We start from the raw sequence: 20,443 nt of genomic DNA, 5'->3' as shown, positions 1-20,443 counted from the left end.
TCACCAGTGTTAGTGTTTTCATTCTGTATTTCGTGCTACTTCTGACAAACATAAGTGGAAAACATTACCCTTCGAACATATTCTGACAAATTCTGATGTTCATAAGGATAATTCCCAACATAATATCAAAATCTAGCATTAACCTGTCGTAAGGTAACCTCAAATCAATTGCACGTTTCTGATCTCTTTGTATCGTTTATAAGTTTTACTTTACCTTGAAATTTAAATGATCCCCTCATATTATTTTATCGCCTTTCCAACTGTACCACCAAAGCATTGCGGTCTTGTCCTTTTGTCATTTATTAAACTTACAACTCGTATTCAATCCGCCTTTATTGGTGAAATATCTGAACTCTCTTCTAGTACTCACTAGTGCTGCAGTGAATTTAAACGCAGCACACAGCAAGTCTCCGAAAAGGAAACAGATTAGCAAAACAACGTGATTCCTTCAGGACTATCTCGTCTTATAATTTGGTTTTCAGTCAGCTTTGCCGGCTTTGCATTCCAAGTTTGGAAAAGACATCAGTGTACAAAATTTAATATAAAAATTAGTATATACAGCCATGATCTCAAGAACACCACCAAAATGATACCAGTGCTTTAGCCCTTACATAATTTCAACGTCATTGATCATATTTACTTTAAGTCGACAAGTTAGGCTAAAAAGACAAATTAAGTTAGTTACATATATTTGCTGATTACGTGGATTTACTTTGCCAGATAGTGAACAGAAACCATTCTTAAGATAAATACAATTTGTCAAAAAAATTAATATAGCTTTTATATTTTGCACAAGTGGTGTGCATTGGGTATATGTTTTTCATTTGTTTCAGATATATGAAAGCATTTGCTAGGGTACAATATGAAAATATTTATTCTTTATATGTCATACCACATCAAAATCATATGTTAAAATGTGCTGAAACTCTTGAACTCTTTTCACTTGAGGCATGTGTTGACACAATGTTAGTTTTTGACACACTAATCATAGGGACTTACAGTTCCTTATGGACAAAACAACTCATTTGGACTTAGTATTTAGATATTCAGTTTTAAGAAGAAAGAATAAGTACTGCTTCAGGGTGCATTCATTGATCACTTTGTACCTCATTATATTTACAACAGAAAAGATAGGGTTAATTTGGTTAGCATACTACCTAAAGCTCTAGTATTTGGGCTGGGATATGCAATGAAATCCAATAAATATTCAAAATCGCACCAAAATAAAAAAAATCCATTTTTGGGGGCATGGTCCACTTTTCCCACTATAACTTGAAAATCGTAAGAGATATCTGAAATCTGATTGAAAAATGCAGACATGGATTTTCATGAAAAATAAAAAATAAAACATTTTAAAAACCAGACCAAAAATAAACAAGCTATTGTCAAGAAATAAGAAGTAAATATTTATTTCTGGTCCCTTTGTGGTCCCTTTTTCTAATTTGGCCCAAGTCAAAACACCAAAAATCAATTCCATTTGTAGTATTTGTGTAATACAAATCAAAAAGATTCATTCGCTTATAGTAAACTTATAGTCTGGACTTCAGGGAAGTGCATGTTTCTGTTCCCTAAAAAAAACAAGTCTGACCATTGAGGTATAGAATAGTGTGGAACAAAACCATAGATTTTTCTATACTTTTATTGAAATAATTTTTAATTAAATAGTGAAATTCAATGACATGCTTGTTTTAGGTCACTTCTTGGTCACTAATTATAAAATGGTTACGGTATTAACCCCAAAATCAATACCCCGCTTTCCTCCGTAGTTTGGTACCTTGTTACGAAATTTCATAAAGATAAACCAACTTATACTTAAGTTATCGCACAATAACCAATTATCTACGGACAACGACGACAGCTCCATATCAATATACCACCACAATTTTTTCTCCATCGTATGAAAAACATATTGAAAATATCTTTTCCCAGTGGTATGTATATATGTTTCAGAACTTTTCATTCAGTCCAAATATGATTTTCATATCTTTTTTACATGTACGTTGGTATTTAACATATGTATAACAAATGTTATCATATATTTTGAAAACATTCAAAAAATGTGTTGCAATATCCTGTGTACCCAGTATGTAAATAAAAATTAATATTTACCATAAACTGTCTACATAAACAACCTATTAATATGATGTTCTATTCACCCTCCTGACTGCTTTTAAGAGGTTTTTTAGTGAATAGTCCAATAGTTGAAATGTAAAATTTGACTATTGCATTGTCTTCTGTAGTAACTATAAATATGAAGTTTGCGGCATGGCGTATTCTCGTTTGAATTTAATGTTTTTGTTTTTCAATCGTGACTTTTCAGTAATTTTTTTTATCAAGAAAGTATACATTTACATTTTTAATTGCATGGATATTTAACATAAAGCTTGACTTTTTGTATCAACGATGAAGTAAACATGAAATATTCGCCCCATAAAACATTTCAACAGACGACTTATGAAATAAGTTATCAATCCACTGATATGATGTAATTGCATTAGTAAATACCACAGCAATTTCTTTTAGGTAGGCCGCAGGTTCGAACATTAATTTTCCACTCATTTCAGAGCAAAGTGCGCCCAATTGGGCGTAAAATCATATCCTAAACTACAGAAATAATAACATTTGTGGTTTGAGGTTTTGTGCAGATGAAATTAACAATTCAGTTACCGATTGATCTCACCAGAATCTTAAGTATGGGTACATTGATACAACTACAGAGCCAAGTTAAAGCTGTTTCTTATGTGCTTAGTGACATGAATGCTAATTTTGGAAACCGCAAAGTTTACTGTGGTTAGTATGGTATAACAAGATAACTCTTTAACGATTCACCATTGATTAACAAGTACAAACGAGAGGATTTATAACAATTTAACTTACAAATTACTTCGTTGCTTTCTTTATGCAGCTTCTTTGCTTGCCCTTGCTAGGCAAAAGAAAGACAATGTTTTTCAAAGAAGGTTAAACAAGTCACTAATTTCCTTGTGACGTACACATTCCTGCATTTCCTTTTCTCTCAATTTCCTTTGATTTGCTGTAACAAACAATGCTTTGTTTGGTTATACTTCACCAAACGAACTAATGCTATGTCACCTTGACATTGTCATATTCATTAAGGATAACTTTATTCCCTCAAGGTGAGTATAAAAACGGAAAGTACAATTGACTATTTCGGCAAAATCTACATATTTACACACAGATCACATGGTGGAAATGTCACTTCTTATATATGGACTGGTACATTTGAAAACTATCATTGTCCATGAATAATGAATGATTTATTCCGTGCGTGTAAAGTTAATGATCAAAATACGACTATAACTTTTGTTTTATAAGAAAGTTCACGTAGAATTACAGATAGCAATTGAAAATAGCTCTACATGTACTATAAAAATATTTAATAATTTTAAATTGACAACGTTTATCTTTCAATTATATTACTCATTAAAGGTTCCTTTAAGGAATAACTGAACAAGGAAATGCGTCATATTGTTAACAAATGTAAAACGCTTCAAAAGTAAAATATCATTTACGCGACGTACAAACACGCAACCAAATACTAGTGGTATGGGACAAGAACAGGTGTTACATGGTTGATAATAACCAAATACTAGTGGTATGGGACAAGAACAGGTGTTACATTGTAGATACTAACCAAATACTAGTGGAATGGGGCAAGAACAGGTGTTACATGGTAGATACTAACCAAATACTAGTGGTATGGGACAATAACAGGTGTTACATGGTAGATACTAACCAAATACTAGTGGTATGGGACAAAAACAGGTGTAACATGATAGATACTAACCAAATACTAGTATGGGACAAGAACAGGTGTTACATGGTAGATACTAAACAAATACTAGTGGTATGGGACAAGAACAGGTGTAACATGGTAGATACTAACCAAATACTAGTATGGGACATGAACAGGTGTTACATGGTAGATACTAACCAAATACTAGTATGGGATAAGAACAGGTGTTACATGGTAGATACTAACCAAATACTAGTATGGGACAAGAACAGGTGTTACATGGTAGATACTAACCAAATACTAGTGGTATGGGGCAAGAACAGGTGTTACATGGTAGATACTAACCAAATACTAGTGGTATGGGGCAAGAACAGGTGTTACATGGTAGATACTAATCAAATATTTATAATCGCCGTTAAATTTAATTTTGTGCTAAAAAAAAAGTGAAGAGTCACCAGCGTTAAGAAAGTTGGCTATTTCAAAGTTGTTACATCTTATCCACAATAAATCTCTGTGTATCTAATAGTACAATTCACTGGAAATACGTTAATGGAATTGAAATCTGTAATGTGCATACTTGGTGTAGACATCTATGTGTCAGATTAACTGGACTAGTAATTTCGAGATCTATCATCTGTGCTTAAGTTGTAATAGTGATCAAACACCTACATACATATGAGTACTTGTTGTGATAACTATAGATCTTATACATTGCATGCAAATGTGTACATGTTGTAACACCTAAAGTTCTTATACTCCTGCATACATTGTGTGTATATATTGTGCTTACTATAGATGTTATATTACTGTATGCACATATTTACATGTTGTAACTACTAAAGTTCTTATACTCCTGCATACATATGTGAATATCTTGTGATAACTATAGATCCTATACTACAGCATACACATGTATTAGTGTCATTTGCATGTACATTGTGTATTAACTAAAGACATATTTTAGGTGAGTCCGAGTTGCTTATTTGCTTTTGTTACTTTGTATGTATGATTTTAGTTACTGTATGTTCTTTGTTATGTATGTCTGTTTTCCATGTCTGGTCTTTGTCCCTGGATTACATTCTTTTGATTACCGCTATAACCTTGGTTCCCTTGATTACTCTTTTAATGTATTTTTTACAGCCAAATTTACAATTCAATTCTATATTTATTTGTTTAACAAATGAAAATAACGATGCCACGAAGTTGTTTAGTACTACTTTCATATGCTTGATCAACTTCATCAGGCCCAAAAAACCTCTGCAATATTACATGAATACTGTGCACATGTATTAATGTATACGTGTTACATCCGTTGAGAACTGATAAAATACTATTTAAATGTTTCAGAGGTTTCTGTAAATCAGCATCTTCAGAGATATTACATTGAGCTTCTTCGGATATATTACATTGAAACATGCAACCTTTAAGCTATTTTCATATGGAAAATTATCTTCAAGTACGAGTTAGAAATAAATGCTCAATCGTAACTTTCTGAGTAAGCAATAACATAAACATTAAATACTAAATACGATTATGATTAGTATTTTGCCATACATATTTGCCTGCCTCTTACTGGAACTTATATATAGACTAATAAAGTTTTATTTCAAGATATCAAATAATTGACTTAAATGAAAAGATATAAAACAAAAAGTAAATCGTATTGTGACTTCTATAATGGCAGACAGCTTGCAACGTCTAAATACAAAAGGGTACTTAATATCACTTCAGTTCATACCACATAGTATCGAGTGATGATATCACGGGTGCGTTACATCAAAAAATATACATCTCTAATGATTTTCTTTTTAAATGACTGCTTGATAAATTTCAATGAACAAAATGGGGGATAGTTGCTCTCGTATGAAAGGTCTGTGATATGTATTGAGGACATAATTATAATTTTTGATTGGAGAGCGCAAATAATGAAAATATTATTACATATGTGCAGACGATCTTATTGATATGAAAAGTGTTCAATCACATGCATTTTCGGTATAAATGATTATTTTCAACCGGCTCTCTAATTAATTTCCCATTTAAAATACAGATTAAGTAAAAATTCAGATTTGTCATTAACTTAATGAGAAGGTGGAGTCTAGGCTTGCGGATTGTTATTTTTAACCAGTGAATTACTAAATTTATATTACTGGGAATTGTTGAAACGATGATCGAAGAATCGTGTAACAAGATTAAAAGTTTGATCATTGAGTAAGCTTCTTTTTTTGAATTGTCTACTGATTAATATAAACATCTAAATCAGACAGATAAATCTGACAATTAGCTTATGTCACAAAAACGAAATTCATCAAAGACCCTATCGGTTGTTCCACTTTTACACACTCTGTATTGCACTAATTCATAATAAGGAAGATTATAATATTAAACATTAAACGAATTGTTTTTAAAATTTAATTCACATTTTCTTTATGGAACAAATATGTTTCTTGTAAGGAATATAAGCTCCCTTCTTTATATTATGAATGATTTTATCGGTTAATTTTCTTTATATTCATACAGTGTCAGGGTTTATCATAATTTTATGCAACATTTTGTTAAGTACATGTAACATAATAAGTAAAAAAATCCATGTTCAACTTTACGAAAATCAACTATATTGAATTGTGTTATAAGAAATTTATTGTTAAGAATGGAGTTTAAACAAAAAAGCAAGCACACAAATCCAAATTGAAATAACACCATTTAAATGAAGATTTACATTTTCAGTTTTGTCTTATTTTAAACTTATAAAGACTATAATCTGATAATAGATAGAATTGAAATATCTATCCTTCTGGCATCATTTACAATCTTGTTTTATCTATTTAATGGAAGAGGATTTGCCTAAATTTGAAAGAAACGTTATATCATGTCTGGACTCAAACAGAAGGTTGTCATGTATTAAGATGACTAGATGTTAAGACTAATCCAACAATTAATTAGGGCATCGTGTGAGAAAATTATACAAAACTTGATAATAAAATCTTGTTTACTTAAATAAAGTATGGTATTTGGAAGAGGATATCCAGTGCAGCAAGTAAAAAAAGTAAAACGGACAAGAATAGCCACTAAGAATACTTTAATTCACAGGTGTTAGTTTAACATTTAATTTGTACCAACTGAAGAAGATTTTCACAACAGAAATTTTATGGTCGTAATCATGAAATCAATAAAAACTTATTTGTTCAACGTGTCATAATTTTCCTTCCCTCTTTCGTCTACCCTAAACTTTTTATGAGCAACTCGACGGATGTTTCTAGAAAAGCAGAGGACGCTTACCTTACCGGTTCACCTGGTCCATGCTCCCAATTTTTAGAGGAGTTCGAATTGATCTGTTGTGTGTGTCTGTCTTCATGTCTTGTCTAGCCATGGAACGGTTAACAACATCCTTGCAACATAGCGAAATTTGCAATACAATAAAATGTATTTAAATGATAATTATTCTTTGAATGCACAATAATTAAAGTATATTCTACATGCCTGCTACTTATTGTAATTGTCAATGACGTATTTGTTATAACTTTGTTTTGTAATTAATATGTTTTTTTCTATAAGTTCAAACATCAAAGCTGTCCTCATATTTTGTTCAAGTAGCCATTATTTCTATATATCTAACATATTCCGTAGCCACTAATTTATAAACCACGTGTCTCGTACGGAACAAAATGAAAAAATTAAACTCATTTTGATTATTCAAGACAGAAAAAACCGCTTTCATTACTTACATATTTTGTAATATTTCTCATCTGTGTAAATAGATTTTACAAAAAAAAAATGACAAAACCATAATATAATCTTTTAGAGTGTTTTTATTGCAATATTTAACCCATCATTTAACATCTTATATCATATTCCGAATGGGGATGACTTACTTATTCTCTTTAAGGAACATCATTACAGATTCAATAAAATTGTAAATAGAAAAATAAGGCATTTTACACAAAATATGTACGATCATAGAGCGACCGGAAAAGCAGTGATAACATACTTGTTAATATAGGCTTTATAATTTAATCAAGGTCTTAAAGATTATGACTTTATCTTCTTATACAATAAATTGTTACAGATTTACAGCCTAGTCCTTTTATTGATATGGTCTAAACTTAAACTTTTTAAAACATGTTTTCATTTTGTGATTATAACATGCATTTCAAGAAAGACAACTTGATTTTTCGCTTTTCAAGAAAATTGGAAATTTGGAATTTATTACAATATCTCTTCTTGATTTGTTCTGCTTAGTGTTATCTGCCCTTAACCTTTTACCAAGTTTTTACACCGACCATTTTTGCACGTGATAATTAATAAGTTTTCTATATTGAAACAACCGATCTCATCTTCAAATTAAATTTGTTTGTTCATTCTTTATATACCAAATTTGAAATGCAAAAATTACGAAATTAAGGTATAGCAACTTATATTTTAGCGCTTATATTGCATAAAGCAAAACTTAAGCTTCATTCACATATAAAGTCGACTAAATGAATGGAATTTCTCTATAAAAATGAAAGATAAATCAAGACTTAACTGACTCAATATTTACTTTTCTAAATACTTCAAACCTATTCAAATGAATATCTCCTTACAACAAACATACATAGTTTGATTCTACAAATTTACAATATATATGATTTGTATTTTTATTTCATTCAAGAATGGATTTCCTGTATAAAAAGTCAATGACTACAAAAAAAATGCTATAGCACTATCTATGTTGGCATAATAACAAAAGAGTTACATATACTGTACTGAACACATTCCGTCATCTGCCGACTAAACCACTAGAAACACTAAATGTTATTGCAGCCAATAAAAATGGTAAAAATAGAAAAAAAAGTTAAATTGTCATATATGGTGCGGATTGGTAAAAAAAACGGTTTAATACTCTAATGGGTGATATAACTAACTTCAAAGAGCATCTTTTGCAAATGTTTAATAATATTTCAATTGTTTTACAGAATATAGAAAAACCATAGACTATAAATAAGCAGTTTGAATTACAGACTTGGAATTTGAAAAAAGGTAATATACATGTATAGATCAAAAGTAAATGTGTGCACTGTTTTATTTTATTTTATTTTAGTTTTTTTTAGTCTTTTTTTTGTTTGGTTTTGTTTGGTTTTTTTTCGTTGTTTTGTTTTTCTGTTGTTGTTTTTTTATCAATTTATTTTAATTTTCTCCTGTGCGTATTTGGAAGTTCAATTTGATAGCAACACATGCATACAATATGCAAATGTTACCTATATTGTATACTTAAAAAAAGATACGATATGAATGGGTATGTATAATGTTTCATCAGGGAAAACATGTACGTCATAGGGAATATTATCTCAAAAAGATGTCAATATCATTTGTTTTTAAAGTGGATTGTAGGGAAAACGAAGAGATTAAGCTCAGTGTACATTACAAATTATTCTGAACGCAAATAAAAAATAAAGGCCATCTTTCCAACACAATATTCAATACTCGAATGACATAGTACACAGTTCTTAAAACATCTTGCCGAACTAGAATGGCAAAGTGTACGATCTTGTTACGACATCGAAAACTCGAACGACAATCTACAAAATCTAGAACTCAAATGGCAATATAGAATGGTTGGTCGCAAAACAATATTTAGAATTCCTCTGGCAAAGTAAAAAGACATACCTAGAACTAGTATGGAAAGATACACAGACCTAGAAAAAAATGATTGAGGCAGGTTCAAAGGTCTGGGTTCAATATTCAGTACTATAAATGACAAATTACAACTGAAATGATTTTTACATATATTTCTTTTTTTTTTCAGACAGTTAAAGTTACATCAGTTCACAAAAACTCTTATTGTTAAACAGGTAGATATAAATGCAAATAAATCATGTAATGGATCTTCAATTTTTGTTTTTGAAATTCCTTGCCTAATCTAAATATTCTGGAATATGTTATACACATTTATTGGTGTATACTTTTAAAACTTTATAATGTTATACATATATTGGTATATTTTCTATCCGTATAGCTGAATATTCTACTCTCTTAAACTTTACAAAATTATCTATATAAAAGACGGTTTTGTAGGAATGAAGAAATTTTTAAAAATGTTAAGGTTTGCATCTGTATTCATTTTATTATTTCCTGTCCTTTCCAATGTTTTGTTTGGTTTTTTCCTGACATAGAAAAGAGACAAAGACTGGCCGTTCATATTACAAAATTAAGCTTTACTGTCATTTCAGGGAAAAAAGTTCATCTAAAAGGCAACGAAACACATATGAAAAGTCCAAAGGCATCTTCAGATAAAGTGTAAGTGATTGCTTAATAGTTATTTAATGTGTAATTTTTATTTTAAAATGTGTGAATAGAAATGAATGATTGTGAAAAGTGGGATGTAACAATAGGAACGGATATATCACAGATGAAAATGGAAAGTTTTTATCTTGAAATAGTTATGTAATACACGTAACAATATTTCAGAGATCACAAAGCAAGAATCCTCCTTATACGAAAAAAAAGCTTTAATCTTTATCTAAATACGGACTTATAACTTTTGTAATAAATGTATTTGCAGTGGATGTAGTAAAAAAAAAAACTACATACTGTTTTGAACATAGGCAATATGAAAAAAGAATGTAAAATTAGTTGAATTTGTACACTTAGTGCACAAATTCTACTAATTTTACATTCTATTTTTCATGTTTTTTTTTGTTGTTTTTTTACTACACCCACTAGATCCAGGCCTGTTTCATACTATAAACGCGTACTGGAAAATTAAACTAAAAATGAACAATTTGAAAAGAAGAGGAAAATTTTATTACCAATAGAAAAATAACTGCAATTAAATTATACAAATCAGCTTTGTAGTTAGTCATCTATTACTTTGTGTTTACAGGGAAAAAGACCAATACAGCATTACAGAATGAGATACAAAATTTTTATTGCATTTATGGTGAACAGGTAGGCTTTATATAGTTTACGAACAATAGATATATGATATATTTAGTAATTTGTACCTTTCGTTTTGTCCAGCGGTGCCTTTTGAAGGCAATAGATGGTGAAAAAAATAGGACAGTGTATATAAATGTGATTTTAAAGAATGTGGATTTGTGTTAATTTCAAATTACAGGTATAATTTCATTTAGTCTTTTATTAAACATATCGTCATAAAGGCAAGCACAGGAAAGATATTTGTGTTACTACAAATCCTTTGTTTAACTTGCTTGTGGCGTTTCTGAGATGTTAAGGTCCAAAAATACGCGTAAGTAAGTAAGCAGAAATACAAGATCAATTGTTGCTTCGAAATAGTAGCCAAAAAGGAAGAAATAGTAGACAAAAAGGAAGAAAAAATAACTAGTTTATGTACATGAACGAATAAACAAGAACAAGAAAAAAGAACAAATAAGAGAAAACAAAAACAAAAAACAAAAAATTTTAAACTCAATACTTCTTTTTTCCTTTCAATTTTGTAGAATAATACAAACAAACCCAACGTCAACAAGTCAAAGTCGTCGTCTAGATATTTAGAGAAAATGCAGTTTGACAGTTTATGTAAATAAGGGAAAAAAAGCTAAATTTATATTTTATTTTCCAGGAAGAAAGTAGGAATCACATGGAAGATATATCTTTATTAGGATTAGTTACCTAGGTATAATTTTATTTTTATTTGAAAGATTTATTGAAATGAATAAGGATTAAAAAGAGATTAGGAATCACATGTTTAAAAACATCAGTAAAACACAGTTACGAAAAAAACACTTCATTTAAAACAGTAAAAAAATAAATAAAACTGATAAAATACAATTTATAAATACAGTTTCAAATTATTACTTTTTAAATCATTCTCGTAATGTCACACAACAGAAATAGTACATCATTTCAAATAAAAACAATTATAAAACTGTAAGGTCATTGCTTTATACGCATCCCGTTATTTACTATTTACTAATACTTTTATCAATTCTTAGGTATGATATTTTAAAGCAAAAAATATACACAAACAAAAGTGGGCATTGTATAAGTACTTTCACTTCTAAATAACAAATGTTCAAATCACCTAATTTCAATCGGTATACCTTAACTTTTAAAACAGCATTTTTTTAAAGAAGTATTTGCTATATTACTCTTTTTAGTACAAGTCTACTAATGAATTTGGCGATAATTAAGGCATGTCAAAAAAACGTAAACAGTGTTCTAATTAGGCCAACAAATTAAAGAAATCAATCCAAACCTGCTGCAGTATTTGCGGGATGGAAATCTTCAATTTACTACAAATGTTCAATTTGGACAGGAACAAATGACTAATTAAAAGTAATATTACTGACATGCATTTTATATATTTTTAACATTCTACAGTGTATAGGACTATACGTATACGGACATTTGAAGTTTTTTAACTTAAATGTAGTGATAGATAGGCCAAGATAAATTGAGCAATACCAGATTTTTTTAACAAAGTTTGTAACCAATATAACATGGGAATAGTTGAAACAAATGTACAGATCTAGAAGAGAATTAGGAATTTATGGTAAAAGGGTATAAACTATTAAAAATGAAAAATCTAGAAAGTAAAAGTTCCAATACGAAAGGTACAAACATTGAGGTGAAGTCCTAGAACAAGAAAACACCGTACACAACAAAATAGATAAAAAAAAAAGAACACGAAAAATAAATGAACTGCATGAACACGACTAAACACCGGAGTGAACTCATGTGTTCCGATAGATAGAGCAAGTCTTGCCTCTTGCAAATGACTTTTTGTGCTGAACGTGGCGTCCAGTTAAAGAGGAATGATATCTTTGACAATTAACATAGACACAAATAAATAAAAAAAGAGTAAAAGAAACCGATCCTACTCTGGAAGAAAGACATGAAAAGATTATTTAAGAGTGTATTCTGCATTGTTAAGCTGTATAAACATTTAGTGCTCGAAATTTAAAAAGTGGTGTTTGGGTAAGGGCTTTGGTTATCCATATGGCAATTGTTCTACACGTTTGAAAGCATTTCATTCCATCTACAGAGATTCCCTCGATTGACACATTGATATTCCCATTTTCCTTAACATAAAAGTAAAAAGTAAATAAAAGAACAATTTTCAATCGGCATTCAAATTAGTAAAAATTAATAATAAGGTAAACCAATAAAAAAAAATAATTCAGATTCAGGCAAGTTTAGATTGTTCTTGAATTTCTGTTAGAATTTGTGTAGCTTTTGGCAGGAAAGCTTTACAGAAAACATCACTTTGAACTTAAAGATACCGTTTTGTATAACATGAGCCAACCTTAAACATTTGATATAGTATTTAGGATGTCCGCTGCTCTTTTTGTTAATAACAAAAAAATTCAAAGGGCTGTGTAATCTTTCAGGTTGGGACAATGTAAGTGTGAAATAATGATGGATCAGCTTGATTGTTTTAGACATAAGCCTTTGAAATTTTGACGGAGAACGGACTTTTCTTAATTTTCCATAGATTTTATATTAGTATGTTTTATCTATTAACCCCACCCCCAAAAAAAGAAACAAAACAAAACAAGGATTTCGTGTAAACTAATAAAATAACATTTTGAGGTGTGTGAAATGAAATTAAAAATAGAAAAATGGGGGTCACTGGGCAAAAAAAGCAATTAAATGGATAAGACCAGAGTTGTTTAACTTTAAAGCCTTGGGAAATTCAATTTTTAAGGAGACGGTCTCCTCTATGTTAACTCTTATGATGGGGGACACACATGAATCAGGAAATAGACACATTTTCTGAGTTTGTTTTTGTTGGGTTCCTGTACTTTATTATTCTGTGTTAACGTTTTCGTTTCATTGTTTTGCAAATTTTGTCTGCATACGTGCACTTTCAATAGTTCCCTCCCACAGATGTCCTCATGTTTGAACCTTTTCATTTTTTTATTTTTTTTTTTTAGATACACTTGTCGAGTAATGGAATTTGAGTATATTTGTTTAGTACCTGTTTCACTGAACACCTTTTTTTGTAACTGCAAATTCATATAAAATACTAATTCAAAATGACTAAATAGTGTAAATAATATTATTTAATAACTCTTAAAATATTTTAAACAAATAAGATGTAAAATATAAGTTGTTGTTTTTTTCTTTAAATCGAGAGTTCCCCATATGTTTTCATGAAAAACAAATTCATAAAGTATTATTTCAACATTTAAAAAAGGATTCGAAAAACTAGTCTTTTAATTTTTCGAGATACTGGAAAAATTTACAATGTTATCTGTATAAACTTAAAAAAAAATGTCAAGATAAAATCTCTATTACCTTGTGTACTATTCTGTGTAAGTATCAGGCAATGAGTGGTACATTATAATTCTAAATGTGGTATTTTGCTTTCAATATGTTCAAAACATCTATAAAATTACTGAAAAAATGTATTTAAATTTATCCTGAAGCATGTGTGATTCTGATAGTGCAATTCGAATAAATTTGACCAGTTTTTAAAAAAAGCAAACTTTGCTAACACTTTTATGTTTATTTCTGGAGGTAATGAGGAATAAATACTATATGTATAATGTATAATGCATTAAAATCTCTGCGGTTTTTTTTCTTCGTGTGTCACACCTTTAACACATTGGTCTTGATTCTTAGGCAGAGAAGTACTTAAAACCAAGTATGAAACATTTGTTTTCTAAATCAAAATTCTAGTGTATGTTCATCGTTTGTTCATATAAAAAAAATCTCTTTAAAAAGTTAGACAACTTTAAAGAAAAAAAACTAGTATTTATAATGCACAATAAGGTTATAACTCAGTGGTAATAGCATATTTGTTTTGAGCGTGTTATTTATTTTTCAGAAATCATTCGTTGCAAAGATACAGATATATACAGTGTGCAATAAAAGGTGAGTTTTTTTTTATAAATAAAAAGTTACAATAACGATTATGTTCACTATAGAAGTTTCTTGGATCAAATACGTGTATATACATTTGATTAATAGAATGGATTTCGTAGATTTTTCTGTGCAGCGATATTGTACTTTTCCAAAAGTGAACATTTTTAATTTGTCTAAGGGATATTCTATATTATTAATTTGAAGCATTTTTTTTCTTGGGGACTGAAAGAAACGAAGCTTTCCTATAATTGATCCAAGAATATTTTAGTAACTGCTCAGTATGCTGTCTCAGGTGCCTTAGACTGCCTGAGACTAATTTAGCAAAGACGGCCTAATTCATATCATCAGTATTTTTTTTAGATTAATCAAAACCTTAAATGTTAAAAAAAGCTAGATACCTAATCTTGTTTCTATATTATCAAATACAATCCTTTTTTTTTTTTGTTCTTTATAATTAAAAAAAAGCAAATTTCGATTTGTAGTTATTAATTTTATGTTGACTACGACTAAAATTGCAATAAAATGATATTTTACTCCATAAATGTATCATGGCTCATTTAAATATATATACCAGTGACAGTTAGTAATAAGACTGGTTGCAAACTTTTAAATACAAACCTTTGAACATGACATTAAAAGATAAAGTCACAAGGAAAATATTAATTGGTCGGGTAAAACATCCTAGCATAAGAATCAAATTCAGAACATTAATGGTTCAAATCCATTCAACTGGATTGTTAGTGTTAAAACAATTAATATATTATTAACTATTAAGACGATTGATTAGATATTTTAATTACAGATAGTGGCATGATGACCTCACGTCCTAAGTTAAAACTCTTTCGATAACATACTAAAATGGCCTAAATTTAGGAAATCTCTACTATAGTTGGTAAGGGAGATAACTACGGTGTGCCTATGGGTGTGAAAGAAGCCATACGGAATATTATATGATGTTTAAAGTCTATGAAAATTAAGTATTTCACATACTTCTGCTATATTTACTTAATTATGCAAACTCTAATTGTAAACACTAAATGGCATATGCTTTTCAGTTGTTTCCTCCGACATTTATCAAATAATTTCTACATTAGTGAAATAAAAGACTTACAAGGAAGGATAACAAAAACTCTTTGGAAACAAAAAGCTTAATCGTGTTTACCTCTATGACTATTGTTTCATTTCAAATTATTTATGTAATTCAGATTATAATTAAACATATCTTCTTTGTTTTCAAAATCCACAATGAAAGTCAAAATCATGGTAACCTGTACTTTATCCTAACAATAAGAAAAGGTTACGAAAGGTTAGAAAGAAAAAACCGGACGTGAAGTGACTCATAAAAAACTGAAACATGTCTTAATTGAGCCTTACTTACATGGGAAACTTGAAAAGAAAAAAAATGTTGGGTTTTTGTTTGTTTGTTTTTTTCTTTCTTTTTTCTGTAACAAACAGAATTATTTACTCTTAAGGCTCTAGATTATGAATAGACTGAACATTCATATACTTTTCGATGGTTGTTCAAGTGGTTTTAAATAGTGGGCATTAATGCAACAAAGAATTTTCACAAATCCACTTTGATAACAGAGATGAGTATCTAGTCAAAATTACACGGATGTTCATCTAAACTGGTCATTGCCTTTGACCTTTGACAGGTAAAACAATAAATATTTTAAACTCGCTAAATATAATATATCTGTAAATTGATGAATTAGAAAATGAAATATAAGAAATTGTAAACTTTTTATCATCAATCTAAAATAGGGCAATGTGTTTTATAGTGGATTAAGGTGTAATGTTAAAAGAAGTTGATCAGAACCAAAATGGAGCGGACGTTTTATGTTTATTCTTTACTTGTAACATTGCAAATAAAACAGAAAAAAATTACTTTTGGTAAATATGTCTGGAGCGGGTTCTACCTAGACAAACTATGTCCTTAAATATCAAAGTAAGAGAAGTGCGATTGCGTAGAAATTGAAAATCAGACTGGTTTCCTCTTTAACAGAACCTACTGGCCCTTTAATGCCTGGATTAGAAAAAAATCGTCATTAAACCACGACAGAAATAGGACATTTTTACCTTGAACTTAACTATACCTAACATACCAAAAAAAACAGTTCACTTTGCGAATCTCACTTGAAATGATTTTAGCGCCATATAATTGTTTTGTTAGGTTAGCATTAAACCTTTAACCCTAATTTTTTTAAGCTAAATTTACAATTATTATTTTAAGTGATAAAACAGAAATACAGTTAATATTGATGTTCTTCCGTACCAAAGACATACAAATAAATTATAATGTCGAAAGTTATGGCTGAGAAAACGCATAGTCTAATTGAATTGGTACACACCAATTGAGGTCTCAGAAAAGCCTAGTAACAAAACAAAAGTTTTAGCTGGAAAATAAATCTAACTGTACTAAATGTACAAAGTTTGTGTTGTGCAACAGGGTAACTTAACACAATGAATAATGTTGGCCAGAAATATTAGTGACATTTTTTAATTACTTAGATTAGTTCAACGAACCACTGATAACGATAAAACACAACCAACGAGCGATAACCCCTACATAATTTTTAGGCTAGTTATGACGACAACATGTGTGCATGATGATGTATCGTCTAATTGATACAAAGAAATAATGTCGAGGATACTAGGTAGTTAATGTAAAAAAACAGTGTTAATTTGAAAAAAAAATATTCAGAAAATTATGATAAATAAAGATAATTGAATAAAGTTTCAAGACCGACATCATTTTTTTAGAATCAAGATAAGCTATTTTAAATATCATTTTCTTTTATAGAAAGCATACGTAAATTTTGTATTGAAAAAATTATAATTGTGTAAATGATTTAATTTTTTTGCAGATAATTAACAGCAAAAAAAGTTTTAATTACGTTTTGGTCGACAGTTAAATAATACATGTATATATATGCTAGAAAGTTGTTAAAGTGATATCTTTATTAGAAAACATACCCTACATGAAAACTTATATTTGTATTTAGAAAAGTAGAAGTAGTAAATTGCTGTTAAGTCCATAAATTAATCTAATCAATAGGTGATGACGTCATTAGTCTGATTCATTCCACGATTTATTTAAATCTAAATAGAAATAAGTCGTACTATTTTAAACAAATTAAAATTCATACACGTATCTACAGATTGTGGACAAGATTTTGTCTTAATACCACGTGATTTAAATGAAATTGAAATTTAAATATATCAAATAACTTTGTGAAATGAAAACATTAATTTTAAGCCATACATCTAGTAATTTTGCTTATTTAGAAAGATTTTCCCTCAAGGTCCCCTAATGACGCATTACTCTAAAGCAACAATATCACTGAATGGTCGGCTTTTAAATTGCTAAGATGTCAGAGGTAGCTGAAGGAAATTTTCAGCGGCACTGCTTTCAATTGTTTCTTTTTTGTGTAATTGTTTGTTTATAGTTTTTCCTTTTGTTATTGATTAAGCATACAATATTACTGATCGAGGGTTATTCCTTTTTAACTTATTTTCGGTTATTGTTTGAACAAATTCTATTGAATGAACTCAGTTTTATTTATTGATTAAAGATTCTGTTTTCAAGGTGTTCAATAATTCATATATTAACTCTGGTATCGAAATTGATATATCCCGAAAAAAAAACAAATATTTTAATAATATAATATTCACGAAAATATGTAATTTTTGATAAGTAATAAAATCGTGAAATACAGTTTTAGTAATCAGACTGCTTAAGTCAAACTGATAATTTCAAAATATGGTTTTTTCTGGGTTTGACATTATTACACATGTGTTCAATTAAATATGATAAACACATTGTCTTACTTTTCCCCGAAATTTACAACATATATCGATTGATATTTGTTTGTATTTTAAAATCGTTTAACTATTCTTAGAAAGACTTCGTAAAATAAGGAGATACCAAATTGATTAACTATAGCTTAAGTTTATCCTTATACTGGATATCAATTATTTCATGTTATTTTTATTTAGAATGTTGTATATAATTAATGTAAACTTATAAAATAGAATTAACTTTATTACTATTAGTAGATAAAAACTTAGGAACCAAACCAAAATAATACTTCATTAAAAAAAAACGCTTGGTATTCTAAAGATTAATTTACGTTTTCAAATGGATATAATGCACTCCAATATTTATTATAAAAACATTATGGTTAGTTTATATAGCTACATATCAAAAATTAAAATTAATTTTAAAAAATAATTCTTAGTGCGTTAAATCAAAACGAAAATTTAAAAATGTGTATTTGCTTCATGGGCTGAATTTTTTATTTTAAAAATCAAAATTCTCTACGCAAAATAGTGTGTCAATATTAAGGGCATAATAAAATCACAGTCTGTTTTAGGTACAGTAAATAATGCTAAAATACATTGTAATTAAAAACAAACAACAAAAACGTCCAAAGCATCCAAAGCATCCAAATAGACGATATATTTTACACATCAAAATCAAACGAAATTATTTCTGTTTGTTTTTTTGCATTTTAGATGTATGTGTTATCTTTTTTGTCTTCGAAGAAATTTTGAAAATGTGAAATACATAACAGACATTAATATCTAAATTTTTTTTACACGTCAGATAAATTCATAAAAAAAACAGGAGAAGTCTAACTAAAACATCGAAAACATATAAGTACTGGTGAATATTTGTCTAATCGCGTTTTATTCTTTAATTTTGCAAAATGATATAAAATGTATTTGATCAAATATCTAAAAAATTTTCGTCTTTGAATTTCAGCATATAAATTTTTTTTATTTTAGTGTAAAAAGTTAAACTGTCAATACTAGGGAATCATTCGGAATATTAAATTTGAGATTATTTATCGTTTCTGTCCGTGTATATTTTCAGTTTGTGAAATTAAAACAAAATAGCTCAATAAATCTTGTCGAGTGGAAAAATACTTATATACCAACAAAAAAAAACAAAAACAACTACATGTTTTTGTTGTCTTAAAAATTTACGTTTCGTTTTAAGAATGGATCCAAAAATAACATTAAAAAATTTATCTAATTCTTACTGAAGTACAGAGATTTTATAACGCTAGAATTTGTTTTTTCTTTCGTTACTCTGTTGCGTTTGAATCAAATATGTATCTTTAATAGTAATGTCTTATTAATAAGATTTATTTTTCAGTCTACACGGAAAACAACTTTGTTTCAGTATTACATCACTCAACTTTATTGTCAACACGCTTTAATTTAAAATGAAATTGTTTTCCCAAAAGAAATTCTACACATAACTTGATTTCAATTTTTGTGACGAATATCTAAAAGAAAGCGTGAATAATACGAGGTTTTTTAAACTAAACTTACTCCTTATTACACTGTTCATTCTATCAAACAAATCTAGTCAACAAAAAATCAGAATTCAAAGTCTATATCAAATTTAATATTTCTAATTTATAAAAACCGTACACTCTTAAGATGTGTATTCTCATAAAGGGGGATTTCTTTTTAAATGTAATCTACAGAGGGTTCAAAATCAATGTAATTGTTTTTTATTACTGGTGATTTGATTACTGTTTTAGTTAAACGTATAGATTGCACAGTTCCATATTCAATTGTTTTGTGAAAATACCTACAGATTTTCAAGGTTAGAATATAAATTTCTCATTGGTTCTTAACAGAACTTGTTCATTACATAAGTTGTACTTGTACTTAATGTGAAGCGTTTCCGGTCGAGCTAAGGCATTGATGGTGGTAATTAATCATTAGATAAAATAAATATCTGTCTAAGTTTCTTTGCATTGTGAAACATCACGTGTTTAAAATCAGATCCATACCTTGTCAAATTGTGCAATTATTGCGTGTGTTATAACTTTATGTACATGTCAAAATTAACGGAAT

At 28.9% G+C, this 20,443-nt stretch overlaps 2 long non-coding RNA genes across 8 annotated transcripts in view; one reads left to right on the top strand and one right to left on the bottom strand.

Moving 5' to 3' along the window:
- The window catches only part of LOC148618089 (uncharacterized), a 228,617-nt gene that overhangs the window by 61,723 nt on the left and 146,451 nt on the right, over positions 1–20,443 (top strand). For 2 of the 3 annotated variants that reach the window (XR_015922625.1, XR_015922626.1), the window contains exons 1-4: positions 9,964–10,030; positions 10,617–10,681; positions 11,316–11,369; positions 14,529–14,575. This is a non-coding gene — a long non-coding RNA (uncharacterized LOC148618089). Of the gene's footprint in view, positions 1–8,709; positions 8,774–9,539; positions 9,586–9,963; positions 10,031–10,616; positions 10,682–11,315; positions 11,370–14,528; positions 14,576–20,443 lie in introns of those variants that run through there. The other variant, XR_015922627.1, reaches the window with a different exon arrangement.
- Positions 1–20,443, bottom strand: part of LOC148618091 (uncharacterized) — a 68,753-nt gene that overhangs the window by 26,029 nt on the left and 22,281 nt on the right. The window contains exon 1 of one of the 5 annotated variants that reach the window (XR_015922637.1): positions 215–9,967. The exons of the other annotated variants lie outside the window; for them this stretch is intronic. This is a non-coding gene — a long non-coding RNA (uncharacterized LOC148618091). Of the gene's footprint in view, positions 1–214; positions 9,968–20,443 lie in introns of those variants that run through there. 5 annotated transcript variants of the gene reach the window in all.

This window comes from Perna viridis, chromosome 5 (assembly GCF_037379345.1).
Source record: "Perna viridis isolate PV_CMFRI_1.1 ecotype Kerala chromosome 5, ASM3737934v1, whole genome shotgun sequence".
NCBI lineage: Eukaryota > Metazoa > Mollusca > Bivalvia > Mytilida > Mytilidae > Perna > Perna viridis.
This window is presented reverse-complemented; position numbering and strand designations above follow the sequence as displayed.